Source organism: Erithacus rubecula (assembly GCF_903797595.1).
Source record: "Erithacus rubecula genome assembly, chromosome: 22".
Lineage (NCBI taxonomy): Eukaryota > Metazoa > Chordata > Aves > Passeriformes > Muscicapidae > Erithacus > Erithacus rubecula.
The window spans coordinates 4,005,667-4,022,508 of NC_136674.1; the positions used below are offsets into that span (position 1 = coordinate 4,005,667).

A 16,842-nucleotide genomic window follows, 5' to 3' on the forward strand; every position below is an offset into this window, starting at 1 on the left:
AGGGGCAGTTTTAGGGGACAGGTGAGGCGCTGCTGAGGGATGGGAGAACAGGGGATACCTGGTATGTGGGGATGCTGGGAGGAGTTAGGGAAAGAGGGTTTGTGGAAGGCCTGTGTAGGGACACTGAGGGGGAAGATGGTGAGGGGCTGCTGCTGAGGCCGTTTGGGCCCTGTCAGGGTTGTGGGGGGAATGAGGAAACTGGAAAGGAGTGGGGGAACAGAGAGGTAGGGGACTCAGCATCGCTGTAAATGGGGCCTGGACATAGGGTTGGACATAGGTAGGGAGAGGCCTGGCACGGGTGGGAAATTTTGGGGGCAGTGTGGCAGAGGGCCGTGGGTTTGGGGCAGGCTGGCTGTGGTGAGGACATGGAGCCAAGTGGAGCTGCCTCTCTGGCCAGGAGCAGCTCAGCTACAGGCGGTGACAATCCCAGGAGGTGGCAGCTGACTGCTCTGCTCACCAAATAGGTGTATTTCAGCCTGCTCTTGGCCAAGCTGTTTCTGGGGTGTGGCCAAAAGAGGGAGGAAAAAAAAAAAAATCTCATGGACTGAGCATGTGGTCTCCTAAATTGTACTCTTGGCTCTCTGTGGTGGGTGTTGAACTTGGTAGGTTGTTGAGCCTTTGTGTGCTTTGGTATCTCCATCTATGAAGCAGAGATAACAGTTGGCTTCATGCAGGGATTAATTATCACATCTTGTAGTCACGTATTTGTTTATTTGTTTTTGCTATAGATTACAGCTGGAGGAATTCTAAACAGTCCACTTCTCCTTGTCATGGTGTTTGAGCGCATTGTGCTCCTGTCTGAACAGAGGAAATCACTGAGGTCAGTCTCCCTTGTGTTTATAGTTGCTTTCCCTTTCAGAAGTATGGGGGCAAGGAATCATCAAAATAACAATTTGTACTGACATCCTGATAATAAATTAATAGAAACAGTTAGATAAGACACAAAGTTTGTCAAAGGTGTGTTTGTAGGGATGGCTTCCGCTTTTGACTTCAGAATTACACTGAAGGCACAGTCTGCTCTGTTATAAAGTACCCTGCAAATACTAAATGTTGAGACGTCCCCAGTATGAAATAATATAACTCTGTAAATCCAGTATTATTGCTACTGCTGAAATAAAACTGATGAAACAAACTTCCTTCCTATTTTCTACATAATCTAACAGATATTTTGTTTCATGAGAAAACGTTGTATCCAGCAGGTGTTGAGGTGATGCTGCATACGAGTTAGTAAATTTTGCATTTACCTTTAGACAGGCAGAGCTACTGGGGACTGTTTTCTTTAACCTCAGATGGAGGGACACCTGAGGAATGTAACAATTGTGGACTACATCTAGAGTTTTGTGAACTTGTCCCAAAGTGGTCTGATACTTTGCTTTGTCAAATCCCAATAGGAAAAGTGAGAAAAACATGGATCACTTGAAACATATGTTGTTGTGGGTATTGGGAGAGGCAAACTAAAGGTTTATCTGATGATCTCAACCTTGAAGTTGGCAGCTGTGACAGGAAACTTGGTTTCATTCATCTGCCAAAGATATTTGTAGTGTATCATTTGACAAGTTAAAAGGCATTTTTATAATGACACAAAAATAAAACCATCCGTTTTCTAAAACTACAGTTTCTGTCTTCTGAAATAATATGGGAGAGACGCTTCTGGGGAAATTAAGGGCATGTCTGAAAGGTAAACATTTGTATTTCCAAATGTTGAAAGAATGGTGTTTAATGCTAATCTGCTCAGCATGGCCTATTGATATTAATTGGGTTTTGTCAAATTAGTGGGTATCATTTGCTTTTGGAGATGGGAGAACAAAATGGAGCTGTAAGAGAGAATGATCCGCCCACGGGGTCAAAAGGTGGAATTGAGAATCAGGTTCTTCTGAATCTTGATCTTGTACTTCTTCCTGCAGACAAATTGCCTGTAAAGCTCATGAATTATGAGAGCTGGTGAGGTCTGTGGAGCTAACCCAGCAAATGCCAGCAGAGGCTGGGCCTCAGCTCTTAGTGTTAACACACGTGAAAGATAATGAGAGGTCTAGGTAAAAATCCTTAGAATCTCTCAACAGTGGCTGCAGAAAAATGTGAATTATGCTTTGCCCTTAACTACCCTAAACTTTCAAGTATTTTACTTGGAATGCTGGATCTGCACTTGGTATGTATTCAGTGACTGCTTCAAAAATATACAGCATAGTCTGTGAACAGACTGTTTGGAAAAAGTTCACTGAAATTCTGAAGGAACAGCCAGTATGAAAATTATGTTTATTGTCACCAGCTGAACTAAACAACACATTTAGCTTTCCTAGTTCATTGTATTAGATGTGTTCTTGCTGCCTTCTCAAAAGACTATAGTAAGCATCTATAAAGTCAGTTCAGCTTCATTTGCTAGTTTCCTGATGTAAATTTAGTCCACTTTAAAAAGAACTAAACAGGTTATATATATGTTTCATCTGGGACTTGCACTAGTCTGTCAGATAGCTATACCCAAAGTTAATTCTGTCTGAAGGAGGTGCCAGAACATCAATAAATAAATATTACAAATTGCCTAGCGGTTCAGCTGACAGGCAGAACTGGTTTCAACACATTGCTCCCATTGTGCTGCTGCAGAGCTGGTACTGGAGTAGACCCATATGACATTCCAGCATGGACAGGACCTTTAAGAGCATGCACCAGCTCTCCATGATATTGTAGGAGAGGAAGTAGAGAACAATGCTAAATCCAACGGAAACTGTGGCAAGAATTTATTCAAGGCACATTGTAATTAGTCGAGCTGGGAGTTTGGCCAGGACATTGGGGTTAACACCCCTGCTCCTTTAGAGGTGTCATCGTTTATTTTTTTAATGACTTTAAGTGATGAGAAGCTTGGCTTTCTGTCTCAGCAGAATGACACCAGTTCAAGCAGTGTAAACTTCTTTACAGCAGTATGAAGGTGCTGGTTCAGAACTTACTTTGAGCAGTGATGGGGCCTAGTACAGTTATCACTGCTTTATAAATACTTGCAGTAGATAAGAAAGATAAGAGTGTGATTAGGGCACAGTTTCAGGTGCTGTAATTACAGCCATGCCTTCCTAAGCCTTCATTCCAAATGCTGTTCAATCTGGCTATTTTTAAGCAAACAATCGTAAATTTTAGAAGAAATTGTAGAATTTGAAACAGAGAAACTTGGTTATTAATTATATAGCAGCTGTGAATAGCAGTTATCAATGTTTTTTCTTAGGAAACTTATCATACAAGCAGAATGTAATTTAGCCAATTTAATTCTTTCATGCTGTTGAGATTTTTAGAAAGTGTTCTTTGTATGATATACCAATTTAGAAACTAACTTTCAGCTTGTTCTTTGCTTGCAGAGAAGATGAGCACATGTGTGTTTTAGTGAGTGACTAGTTGTGCAATGCACAAATGAGGAATTGTTTTGATTTTACTAGCACATGAAACCTGCCATCATTCCTATAGTGCAGTTTGGGCCATTATTATGGGTTATGAGGTTATACAGGAAAAACATGTTCTAGAGAAAGGCTGGTCAAAATAAGTGAGGTAGAGCCTTCCAGATTACAACAATCTGGTTTTGTATCAGTGATGTAAATGCTTGGGTACATCCACTGGGGTGCAGATACCATGTCAGACAGTGTCCCTCTGACAGTTTGTGTTGTAAGGACAAAAATGAAGCAATACTGCCATTATTACGTAACTGCTTCTGTATTCTATGACAACAATTATAATACTTCACTCTTCTTTTACCTTTTATTAGATGCACCTTGCTGTGCACTTATGCTTGTTCCATGAGTTGAGTGGTTTTAGCTATTAAGAAATGGGGAAATGGTGGCACAAGAAGAAGTACTTGCCAAGGTCATATGGGAAATGAGCGTCGGAATCTCAGCCTTCTGACTTGTCCCACTCTGCCCTCTGGGAAACCAGAAATAAGTGGAAAAGTGGCTTGCAGTGTGACTCAACAGCTTTTCCTTCCTTAGCCACTGCCATGCTGGGCAATTACAAATAAATGCCAGTAGGCCATTTCCACCTGAGTGAAACAGGTTTCCAAGGGACTGTAGGTAGCATGTCTTCTGCTAGTGAGGGTTCTTTCATGAGTCTTAGCAATAAATTTGCTTTGAAATATTTTCAGGATTTCAGAACTAACTGGTTTTTTTAGGCCATGACAACTGAGTACAAGGAGAGTCTGTTCAGGTATCTCAGATTTTTTTCTCCACAGCAGGGCTGAAGGAGATTTTACTCTGGCATTGGTTCAGAATACCTGCAATGGATAAAGGATCAGTATTATGGAGTCCTTGATCTTGAAGGGTGAATGATGGAAAGAGGCAGCACAGGAAAGACCTTGGCTCTGGTCCTTGGATGGATGGCTAAGAAGAGACCTTTGGCAGAGAAGGGAGAAAGGTGACTAATAATGTGAAACTGGGAGGAAACTCACTTCAGTTATGCAATTTGCTGGCTTGCTTTCTCTGAGGGAAGACACCTTTTGTTAGTTGTTCCATTGGCACTTGCTGCTCATGCTGTCTTCTGAATAGAAATCTAAACCAATTATTTCTCTGCTTGACTTAGGAAGCTTAATTTAGCTTTGCAGCAATGAAAATACAACAGCATTTAAATTTTTTGTTCTCTGTCTGCAGAATTTCTTTTAGATTTACTTTGTCTCTTCCCTTTATTATTGGTTCTTTTTCCTGGCTATCCAGTAGTTTAGCCAAGAGGAAGAAACTCTTTTTCTGCTGTCATGCACTCATTCCCCACATCTCATTTGTTCCATAGTCTTCTGTGTCCTTTTTGCCACATTTCCAAAGCTTCCGTGGAGAATTTTGCCATGGCAGTCCAAGAAGTTGCTGTTGTCTGATCTAATCCTTCTCCACAGGTTTTCCCTCATAGCTGAATCAGCAGAAGAGGGTTTGTTCTGTGCCTGACCCTGCTGGGTTAGTGCTGGCTATCTTCACTCAGACCCAAGCCTGACAGTGCTGTGACCACCCCATCTTTTGTCCTGGACTGGCTGGTGTAGGGATGTGTGTTTACACCAGCTGACAGTGGTACAGGGAGGCAGCCTCTGGAAGAGCAGTTTGCTGGAGATGATGACTGGAACTGCTGGAGCAAGAGTTGGTGGAACTCTTCTGAGAACTCCTAAATTCCATATAAGTATGGTGGCTTTTCCAGTGAACTGCATTGAACAGCTCTGCTGTTGACTCTATCTGGATCTTGATCTCCTGTTTTATAGATTTGATAGGTAAAATAATATTTTACATTGTTGTGAACTTGCTTCCAAGCACTGATTCTTATAATCCATAAAACAGTTGTGAAACTGTGGCCTTGCTCTTCAGCAATTCTGCAGTCACCTATCTCTGAGACACTGTATTTCACCCTTGAATAAGATTCTAGACCAGAAAAAGAGTTAGATAGCATACAGATTAACAAATGTGTTGCTAGTATCTCTGGCTACTGCAGCATGACTCACCCATCAGTGCTTGTCAGAGTCTGGTGTGACCTCATTGAAAGCTTCAACATCTCCTGTGTGAAGGCAGGTTGTAATCCAGTGTGGGTATCCTGAATAGGTGGGGAATGAAGATTGTGATAATGCATACATCATAAACATCTCCCTGGAAATCAATTACGCCCTCACCAGGATTATTCTTATATTAGATCCTTATTTCTGAGCATCTCTTGGTGCTAAGCCTGCCTTTCCCTGCTTTTATTTAAAAAAAACCCCACCTGTACTATTCAAGACAGCAACAGAAATCAATGCTGGTAGGAAAATTTAAGAGTGAATGAGACGTGTCAGGGAGGAGATGCTCTGTTATTTGTAAGCACAAGAAAGAGCTGATGGTTCCTTTTGATTTATCACAGCTTCTACAGACTTTTGTGCTTTTTTTTTTTTTTTTCCTATATGAATAATGGGGCTTCTGGTATGCAGGTATTTGCTGCTACTTGAACTGAGAGTGAAATCCCTGGCTGTTGGTCTCATTGCTGTCCTTAGGACATGTGAATATCTGCTCCTGTTTTGCTGTAGGTAGTTTCTGTAGGTGCTAAAGTTGTCCTGCCAGCCTGGAAGCTTTGTCCATAAGCAGCAACAGTTACTGTCTCTTGGTTTCTCAAAGCTGCAGCTCCTCACTGGTTCCACAGACCTGCTTTGTCACAGGGTGTCAGTAACTTTGCAGAACTCACTGCATCCTCTGCTGTGCTTTGGATCAACTCTGGCATCTGTCTCAATGTAGGTCCTGCAGATCTGCTTTTTCTATGCAGACTCTTACCTGGTGAGTTTGTTCCCTTTGCCTTAGGTAAATGGTAGTATGACTTCTGCATTTCTTAATACTTTTTTACCTTGAGTCTGGGAACATGGATCATTATTATTTTGGGGTGGGGGAAAGGGGCAAAAAATCCAGTTCTGAGTAGGTATATTTTACATTCTAGTCCTTTTTAAGGAGCGTGTAACAGGTCACAGAATCCAGGCATACTTATCATTTGTAAGGAAAAAATAGGCAGCCTTAGGCCTTTTTCTCCATGATTCCCTACCACAGAGATCAGACAGGTACTATATCTCCATAGCTGTTTTGTGAATCCATGGGGAAAATAAACTGATGGGTCTGCCCAGTTTCTAGTACTGAGTGCTGTGCATGTGCACCCAAAATACATCTAGTTCTAAAAAATGTCTCTGATGTTCTTTGTGCAGAGACCAAGGCCTAGATCATGTTTTGAGACTAGGCACACCCTTTGCTGGATGATCTGAGGGATGTACATTGTGATACGCTAGAGCATAAGAGATGCAAGCCCCATAGAAGTGTTGTCCATGCTGCATCCAGCTGTGGACATGTTGGCTTAAGTGATTGATCCAGCATTTGAAGTCTTAATGCTTGATTTACATCTTGATTTTTAGTATCTTAGAAGACCTTTCTTTCACATAGTAAAGCATACCTGGGGTTCTAGTAGAATTCTGCTCTTAGACCAAGCTCAAACCTCCCTGCCTTCAGCTGGAAATGGACAGACACCATTTGTGACTGAATATCCTGAGTCACGGATTCCCAGCTGGCATGTGCAGTGCAGTTCCATCTCTTCCTTTCCGACTGCGCTCCCTAGAGGAGATTGGGAACAACTGCAGGCGTCAGCTCCAGCGCGGTGTGTGCGCTCGCCGGGATCCGCACCATTGGTGGACACCCCCTGTCTACGTCTATGGGGTGAGCGGCTTGTGATTTGTTACTGTGTGCCTGGTGTTTCCACACCGGGAAATAGAACAGGTGTAGGAATATTTAAAATAAAAAATCAGTTTCTTGATACTTACTCGAAAAATATCTGCATTGTGGAGATGGTGAAAGGATATCTCCATTAAATAATCAGTTGAGACAAGTGATGATGCTAGGAATGCTCTCACAATAAGATTGTGTGATAATGGATGAAAACTAAGAATCTAGAGAGATGATGAAAGGTGAAGTAGTTACTCCCTACAATGGCAAGATTCTACTACGAGGAGCATTGGTCCACCATACAGGAGCTGACAGATTATCTGTTCTGTCAGACACTCTTGAGTTTGTTATCTTGCTTGTGCAATGTCCCAAAGAAAGGCTGCATAAGCTCAGCAGGGAAACAATGCAACATGTTGCTTCGTTACTTCATCTGACCAAAACATTTTCACTGTGTAATACTTGCTGCTAGTCTTGTGCATAGCTCTGGGGGAAGCTGAAATACAAAACACTTCATTGAGCTTTTTGATCCAACAGGTCTTGACATATTGCTGCTGGACACATCTCTATGTCTAATCTGAACTGCCACAGTTCTATTCTGTCCTGCTAAAATAACAGCATATTAAACAATACTATTCTGTCCATGCCATTTCCACCTATTGACTGAAAAGTTAAATTCTTATTAAGCTAGTTTTAATTTACATGTCATAAGATATTAGCTAATGGTCAGCTGATTTTCCTGGCATGGAGATTGCAAAGTGTGTAACACTGCTTGTCTGGGACCAAATGAGTTAAACCAGCTCCTTCTGCTGAAATGCACAGTGAAGTACAGTGGTGCTCTGAATATCAGATCTGTTTGCAACAGGTCACCAGTGTTTGCCTGGGACAGTTCATCCTGTTAGCAGGCACTGATCTGGCTATGGAGGAGATATGTGGCTTGTGCTGACTCATGAAAGCTGGTGAAAGTTGCATCAGTGAAGTAAGGAGTGGCTCACCTTAGAAGCAGGATGTAAGTTTTAGTGTAAGAATTGTTAACAAACCACCTTTAGAAGAAAGTTGGGGGAAAAAATACCTCAAAGAGACTTTGAAATCTGACCTATTGAAATTCTGATTCTTCTTGCTGCACCAGGGGCTTGTTCCAAATGGGGAAGTGTAAAATTGTTAACACCACTGAGGTGTCTTGGGAAAACATGCACTGTAGCTGCAGACAGCAGCAGTCCTAAGGCAAGTTTTCTGGGGAGGCTTGGATGACAGGTGTTCAAAAACCTCCATATAGTTACTCTCTTGTTCCTTCTTTATAGATCTGGTTCATCTGTCCCTGTCCTAAACACACCAGTTTCAGTTGGGGTTTTTTTCTCTCCTCTCATTTATCTCATATCCTTCAAGATTTCTCTCTGGGCTTAATTGTATTAAACCCAGTTCCTTTGACTTTTATTTGCCTGTGCTTTGCACCTGCTACAGAGCCCCAGCAAACTTGGCAGCCAACCCTTGGGCACTCCAGAGAAAACAACTGTCTAGACCAGGCACCTTCTGCCCAATGGCCTGGATGTACCCCAGAGCTTCCAGGCATTTCTCTGTATTCAGAACAACATGTTGCTATGCAAATGATTCCTTTCTGTTCTTCCTCTTACCTCCACAGAGTTATGTGCACCCAACTTCTCAGCAGGCACTAGTCTAATGTTTATTGATCTTTTACAGAGGTCTGGTTCAAAGGAGGATTGATAAAATCTTGTCCGGTGTTTTTGTGAACTCATAATTGCACCTGCGTCCTCCTAGGGATGAGGCAAATGGGAGTGAGGGAGCCCACAGAATAAATAGTACCTACTGCAGAACTGGAGCTGCAAAGGCCTTACAGAGCCTCTGGTATCCAGCAGAATTCAGGAAGGTGTGTCACTCTTTTCTAAAAGGAAGGGAAATCAAATCTTGGTCTAAAGAGTCCTATGGCATGGGAAGGGCACAGAAGATTTAATGCAAAGTTGCAAGCTGTGGCTGTTCCCAGTTAAAGCCCCTGTTGCCCTAGGCAATCATTGAGCCTGTCAGTGTCCTGCAGCTTTCATACAGAGATGTGACCAAAATAGCTCCACAACTTTACAATGTGGCTAAAAATAGTTTGCAGGTCAACTTTTTTCTCAAAGGTGGTGTTGACATGAGGGGGAGAGCACTCTTGCTCTTGTTCAGTGCAGGTAGAACTGGGTAAACAAAGCAGAGACAGCAGCAGCCTTTAGGAAAGGTAGGTGATAAGGAATGGGAAAGGACTAGGGAGAGATGGGCTGAAGTGTCAAAGGCATGGGTGGATCCACTGCTGCTGGCCAAGTGAGTGTTCTTATACCCTGACAACTTCTCCCTAGAGTTTTGTTTCCATGATGTTTGAGAGTTATCAGTCTGTTCCTGTCTCCTTGTGGCCCGTGTCAGGATGTGTCACTGGATGGGCTGGCCAGCCAATGCAGCCTTTCTTGCTCCTCATTTCCAGACAGTGAACACAGCCCATGACATCACCTCTGGCCAGCGGCAGATCAGAGGCTAGGCCATGGCAATGTCAAGTGTGTTTTGCTGTGGCCATTCAACCAGAGAGCTGATCTTTTACAGTGCAATTTGCATGTGGAGAAATCTGGATGGCCCTTAGTTCTAGGGGGATTTCAGTATTTGTTCTTGGGCCAAAAATAGGCTGTTTTTATGGGGTTGAACTGTCTGTTTTTGTAGAGCATTACATTTTACCAAAGGAGCAAAGCTGCACACCATGATCCTCAGAGTTTTAGTCTCTGTTGTGTATACTAAGTCTGGCCATGGAGATGAGTCTCAGCCAAGTCTGGAAGTTAAGTGCCTGATTTGGAACGTTATGGGAATCTAATGTAGGTTATGTGAGGTTTGCCATGCCTGCAGCTCCTGTGCTGCTGAGGTAAGTGCACTGCAGCAGGCTGTGCTAGTGAGAATTTCCTTTGTGCTGCAGGTTTCATTCCTGGTGCTTTCATAGTGCTGAGAGGGGAAGGAGAGAACAAAAATGTGAAAAATCGAGGCCAGGTCATTACTGTCAGATGAGGACAGAGTGCTGTAGCCAGTCAGATGTGACAGAATGCACTTGCTGATGCTGCTACCAGGAAGCTTGAGAGAAATGTGAGTGAGTGATAGCACAGCGCATGTGCCTTTGCAGGAAGGAGGCTGTGTGTGCTCTTGCAATGCTTTTCTCTGCCCAGCAACATCGTTGCTTCTTTTCCTGGTGTTCTGCTTAAGCAGCTGTTCTGCATTTATGATCCAATCTATTCTTCATACAAGGCCATCTTCACAGTGAGCCACCTTCACTGTCACTATCAGAAGGATTGATAAGACCTCAGTTTTGCTTTGAGTAAGCACTATAAATAGGGCAAAAGCACTGTAGTTACTGTAATCTTAAACTAGTGTGTCTTGTAGGACCAGCCCCTGTCCCCACCTATTTAAAATGGCTCCTGTTGCCTCACAAGAGGGAGACTTCAGCCAAATACATCCCCATATTGACAAGTATAGAAAGAATTATGCACATGATCAGCTTGCTGAGAATTTCATTTGATGTGCAGCTGGAAGTCAGCTGCCAATAGAAAAGGGAGCTCTGCATCCCTACTTGTGTGCTTCTAGTGCTTTTAGATGCTATGGGCCACATTAATTGCAGACCCCAGTTAGAACAGGTTATAGGTAAAATCAACTCAATACCATCACCATGACCATTTCGTACAGTCCTTTCTGAGCACTGCATTTTTTTACCACGGTCTGCTCCTTTCCTTCAGTGAGAGCTGTTCCTTGGTCTGCCCTGCCCAGCTTATAAATGTAGCTCATCATCTCTGCTTCTTTGCAAATGAGCTGCGTAGGTAATGGGAGGAGGAGGATACAGCAGCACTGCAACCTGCCCATCCCCAGCCTGTCATGAAGGCTCCCGTGCTCCTTAGGCTTTCTGAAGTTATTTGCCACATGAATCGTGTGGATATGAAACTTTGTTGTTTCCTTAAATGCTCTGCCTTTTGCAACAGGTCATTTCCCAGTGGGGAAAACAGGCTGTTGATGTGCTAGGCACTCAGCTTGTCGTTTGGATAAGATCCAGAGCCGATTAGTTTGGGCGCAGCAGCGTGCTAACACAGGCAGAATGCACTCAGACTGGCTCCTGTCGAGATCGGGGTTATCTCCACACTCTGCCTACCTCTGTCCGAGCCCCCGGCTCAGCGAGCACCGCTCCCCGTCCCGCTCCCCGCCTGCGCTGACACGCCCACAGGGAAACTGAATGTGCACCCTGTGCCGCTTTGCCCATGTCCTGATCGCTACCAGCCCTCCCAAGGCAAACAGTGATTTGCCTGCACTGACTCAGCTGTGCTGAAGGCAGGAATCAGTAATAAATCCGGTTCAGTAAAGTCCATAGGTAAAGAACAGCCTTCTGTAGCAGATACTGAGGCATTTTAAAGGAACTTGACTCTGTCCCAGGAAGGGCACTGAAGTGAGCAATGCTGCATTAGGCAAGAAAGCCTACCCAGGAGCCATTAATCTCTCAACATCTGTAGCCCTGCGGTTGCAAGCACTGGGGGTTGTCTTCCCCTGCCTGCAATTACTAGCTAACAACTGGGAATTCAAAGGAATCGGGGCTATCTTTAGGAAGCAAGTACCTACTCTGCCTCCTTTCAGGAAGCAAGGTCCTTCATTATGGCCTGTCATGGCAAGGGGCTTGCAGATAAGGAGGAAGGGCAGGAAACCTGCTGGGCTTTGCTGCTTTAGCAACTCTAAATATTTTCCATAGTCTTAGCACTGTGAGTCAGCATTTCTAGAGCCTTGACTTGTTTACAGCAGCAATCAGTGAGATGGTATAAGGTAGGTGGGGTGTGGAGGTATGTTTGTGTCTAAAATGAGAAACCCTTTGCCCAGGCACAAGTGGAGAAGTTACCAACTATATTTTCCATTTGTGACTAACAGGAAGCAAAGGACTGGATACCCTTAACAGTAAATGCAGTGGAGCCATTTCCAGGGTAAGGAGTTTCCTAGTTGTGAGTAAGGGAATTGAACTTCACAAAGCTGCAAACATCGTGTTGTCATCGTTCACTTGATAAATATATATATTTTATATATCTATCTATATATAAATAAAATAAACCTTCAAATACTTAGTATTATCAGTATAGTGAGGTAAAGGTAACACTTGCTATCTGAAGTGGTATGGATTCATTTTGCATTGGCCTGGCCAGACGTGCTGTGAGGCACGAAGACCCCCAGAAGTGTACAGGTAACAAATCAATCCATTCAGAGCCAATACCCACACTGGAATAAGGAACATCAGTCATGGGACAGCTTCTGTCACTGCATGCAAGTTTTTTCCCTATGCCTGACTGGTCAGCCTGGTTGGATCTCGTGGTAAAGGGAGGTGACATCAAAACCAAGACATTTTAGATCTGCGACCTCAGTTCTGCAAAGGTGTTTATTTTGAAAATTCTAGTTTCCATAGCAATGTAGTGCTGTTCTCTCTCCTCTTTCTCCCATTAACCCAATCTCAGCAGCCATTAGATAAATTATCAGTGAGGCAAACCTTAGCATTTTTTAATCTTAAGTGATTTTATATGTGTTGGTTCCTTAGTGAATCAGAGGCATTTAGTTAAGGATTGACTCATATCCTTTCCTGGGGCTGACATAAGGTCTATTGCAGTGAAAAGATAATGAAGAGTGAATATTATTAATTGGATTTGATGAATGAATTAGTAGGCTACTTTAGAGTGGGGGGGTCTTATGTCTAGAATTCTGGTTCAGTTATGTCTTTAGATTTTACTTGTGTTCCACTATAGCTTCATTAGGACATCATATTTTTGTTTCATACATGTAGTAAATAGACCCTTTTGTGAGGGTTGCTGTGTACTGCTGTTCCATTGCTTTTCTCCACTCCAGAGGTGACTTTTGGACACAGTTCCCTTCCTATTCTTTAGTGGCTCATCCCTTCATTCTTCTTTTCAGTATCTACAAAAAACACAGCTAAGAAAACAAGGCAGGATCTTTTTCATTGGTGTGTTTTGTTTGTTTGGTGGTTGTTGTTGTTATTTTGTTTCCTGGTGCATCTAGCCTTTCCTGGTCAAGGAACTACTAGTTTTGCCAGAATAGTTATTCAGGTTGGAATGTAAAAATACCAGACTTTACCCTGCAGCAATAATGGCATGCAAAAAACAAAAATGTGGAGATGATTTGTTCTGATGGTGTAGCTTGCCTTTTAAGGAGATGATTTAGTGAGTTCTTTTGCCTATATGAATTGTATCTCCACCTGGGGAGCTATGCCAGAATAGCTGTTCCACAAACCCTTTGCTGTGAACAACAGCCTTTGTCCTGGAATTCAGTCCTCATGAGTAGGTAAGCAGTGAAGTACAGAAACTGTGTGGGAGAGCGAGAGTGGCACTGTGGACCAGATTCCAAGATAAGGAAGTAGGGCTAAATCCAGGCAAGGCTTAGCCTTTGCCTCCTGCAGCGTCCTCACTTAGTAACAAAAATACCTGAATTGTATAAAATAGAGCACAGATCCAGTAAGTAGAGAATGCAGGAACTCCTCTGTGGAATCTGGATGTTAACAGGCATCTGCTGCACAGTGCCCATTGCTTGCCCTGCCAGTCAGTCTGTTTCCCCCCCAGCTAGGGCCATCAGCTGTCTCATTTGTATTCAGTCCATGAGTTCTTCAGAGGAGATGGGTTTTTAAAAGTAAGTTCTTCACCCTGCTTCTCTTTGAGCTCCTCAGGCCCTGGATATCTGGCAGAAATAGCCTCTTAAATCCCAAGAGGTAGAGGCTCACTCATGCTCCAAAGAATAGTAATCCTAACAAAATCTCTATTTTAGATGTCAAATATTTACTTTTAGCTGAATTATGCCCATTCATTGAGAAAACTAATAATACTTTGCTCTTCACAATGTAGCTTATCAGTGAATCCTGATATATATTTTATGCAAAACATTAAAAGGTGCTTGCTTATCTTTTAATTTACCCTTTTTTCCCCTTCATGTTCCTGCATTCCTACATTTTGAGATAAGGTGAACAAAAGTTCTCCAATTGCTTCTCTAAGCTATGCATTCTGCAATACCTTCACTGTGTTCTTTCACTCCCTCAGAGGTGAATGGTTCCAGTCTTTTTAAATTTCCTTCAGACAAGGGCTCTTCCCAGTCCCTAATCTTGTAGTCAACCCTGTGTCACTTAATGAAGCAGCAGTTCACAGTAATAACTCAAACAATAACCCCATCAGATTTGGTGCTCTGTCAGTGCTGGGTATTGTTAGGTTAGAGACCCTGAGTGCAAACACAAGCAGTGGAGTCCCCATGTGTTGGACTGTCAAATGCAGAATATACCCAACACACATTTAAAACTAATACCTAAAAAAATTCCTGTTTGAAAATAGCTGCTTGGTATCCAAATGGAATGAGAATGAAATGTGACTAGCAGCCTTGTGACTGTTATGTTGTATAACAAGATAAAAAGTGCTTGGGATTTGTGGATTGAGCTTTTTTTCATTTGTCTTCCAGAGGTCAAAGTCTACTGCAAGCAGTGACCGATGCAATTCCCTGTGTAAGTCCAGCTGGACTGCCTGTGCCTCAGCTTCTAACAGCAGGGGAATTTGTGCAAGAACACCATGGTAGGTGTTTGTGTGGGTTTCTCTGTGGTCCCTGTGACAATCCTAGGAACCAGGAGGAGATCCAGAATTGTCTAAAAGCCAGGATTCTTTAAAATCCCAGAGTGGTGATGATGAGAGATGTGGCTGAGGCCAACCTGCTAGCCTGCCTCCCATGCTGCTTCTTGTATGTGTCCAAGAAGCTGCCTCCAGTTTATGCAGTTGCACTCTAGAAAACAATTTTGCATGCAGATATGGCAGCAGATGTTACTCATGCCTGTGTGAACACTTCAGTGTTTTTACAACAGGGATGATCCTCAGATTGAGTTCTGCTAAACAATGGATGTACCCACCAGAAGTCACACTGGTTACAGCCACTCTCTTACAGCTTGCTCAAAACACTTTGAAGGATGGTCACGCCATCCTTCTTTGGCCACTCAAGGGGATTGACTCACAAATATGAGCAAAATAAAATTAGATGGCTTAAGTGGCTGCAGCCTCAGCTGTGTCCCCACTGCCCAATTCCCAGAAGGTCATCCCTGCAGCCAGGCTGGCTGTGGAAGGCAACTCCTGAGCTGCTGTAGTGACAGCCCATTCTTCAGGGTGTTAATATTTGTCTGGCTCCTCTGTGAAACAGTTTAAGAAGCTTAACCAGAATAAAAATGTGCACTTTTCCATCCATTTTTTAGTTTAATTTCTCAGATGGGCTCTGAGAAGCAGCAGCAGTGCTGTGAGGGCAGGGCAGAGAGAGATGACCTTCCCTTTTGGGAGCAGCCATTACGTCAGTTTTGCTGCCTCACAAAACTATGCCCTATGGTTATTTTTGGTGCTGGACTGCCTTAATTTTCTGGAGAGTGAATGAAAGATTAACATAGTGTGCTTATGACATTTGGAAACTCAGCTTTTAGAGAAAAAAAAAATCATAATTCAGCATGTTCTGAGGCTTAAATTGCTAGGGATGGGAAAGATGAGTGTCCATGATACTCATTTCTACAATTCAGCTAGGGGTTAAATTTTTTAAAAATTTTTAGGTTTTGCTGCTGTTTAAGACCTCTAACCTAATGCCTACTATCCAGCTGCCTCTAGAGAGAGAAGTCTTTAAAGAGACCAGCTTTGTACCTATAAATAATGTACACAGCAGAGTACAAAAATGGAGTCAAGGAGAAGCTCCTCCTTACCTGAACGTAACTGCAGCAGCTCTGTGAGAATAGCTGTGGTCAGACTGTGAGCAGCACTCGTACCCTGTCATCCATCTTGACAAAACTGCTTCTGAGAACTAATTCTGAGATTCCAACTTGAATATAAACTGGTAAATCACAGCTTCTTTGTACTGAAACACATTAGATGCAGCAGCCAAACGTGGCAAGGTTTTGAACAGTATGGTTCTAATCCTGCTTGTAACTGAAGGTCTGCTGGAGTGCTTTGTTAAGTTGGATGTGTTGGAATATGGAGAATTTTGCAAGCCTGAATCCCTGCTATGAATTAAAACACTGTGGCAAAAAAATGTAAATAAATGCCACGCATACTTTGTTTAAGAGGCCTTCCCACTATTTATAAATATGGTAATGTTGGTGTTTCCCAAATTTGAGTTTTAAACAGAAGATAGATACATGAAATATTACAAAGCAAGTATTTTATTTTTTTTTTATGGATTACTTTTATAATTTCACTTTTTACTTATTTGAAAACAGTTAATGGAAACTAAATGTAGTATTTTAAAGAAGATTTGAAAGGAAATAATTTGTTCTTGAAAAAATAACTTCAATAGGCTTCCCAGTTTAACTGCATTTTAATATGAACACAAAACTCATCCTGGGTCAGACTCTCCAGGAAAACTTTCTCATGATTCCTGTAGCAGTTGATTCATTCCTTGCTGCCTTAATTTTGCAGCTTTAAATGGCAGGTTCTCTGCAAAGCCATCCACTTCAAAGCTTCATAAAACACAGCTTTGAACAAATTACTGAGTTAGAAATTATACTGGCTATGCCCAGCTTTGTGCCTGGATGTGGGAATACTTGGCACTGGGTGTGGAATTCCAAGGAAAATTGCCTCTTTGCTGGCTTGCCAGAGAGCAGTAAGAAGGAAAACTTCTGCAGATGAGCAGACAA

The 16,842-nt window shown here is 42.7% G+C and overlaps 1 long non-coding RNA gene across 4 annotated transcripts; it reads left to right on the top strand.

Annotated features, from left to right (window-relative positions):
• Positions 1 to 274: 274 nt before the first annotated feature.
• LOC306811220 lies at positions 275 to 16,478 on the top strand. Of its 4 annotated transcripts, XR_013776630.1 has the most exons (7): positions 275 to 820; positions 4,199 to 4,380; positions 4,850 to 5,212; positions 6,081 to 6,197; positions 6,951 to 7,154; positions 8,023 to 8,166; positions 14,649 to 16,478. It is a non-coding gene; the product is annotated as an uncharacterized lncRNA (long non-coding RNA). The 4 variants fall into 4 exon arrangements; XR_013776631.1 differs by lacking the exons at positions 6,081 to 6,197; positions 6,951 to 7,154; positions 8,023 to 8,166; XR_013776633.1 differs by lacking the exons at positions 4,199 to 4,380; positions 4,850 to 5,212; positions 6,081 to 6,197; positions 6,951 to 7,154; positions 8,023 to 8,166 and adding an exon at positions 12,081 to 12,133 and having other exon boundaries at positions 275 to 436; positions 729 to 820.
• Positions 16,479 to 16,842: the final 364 nt, after the last annotated feature.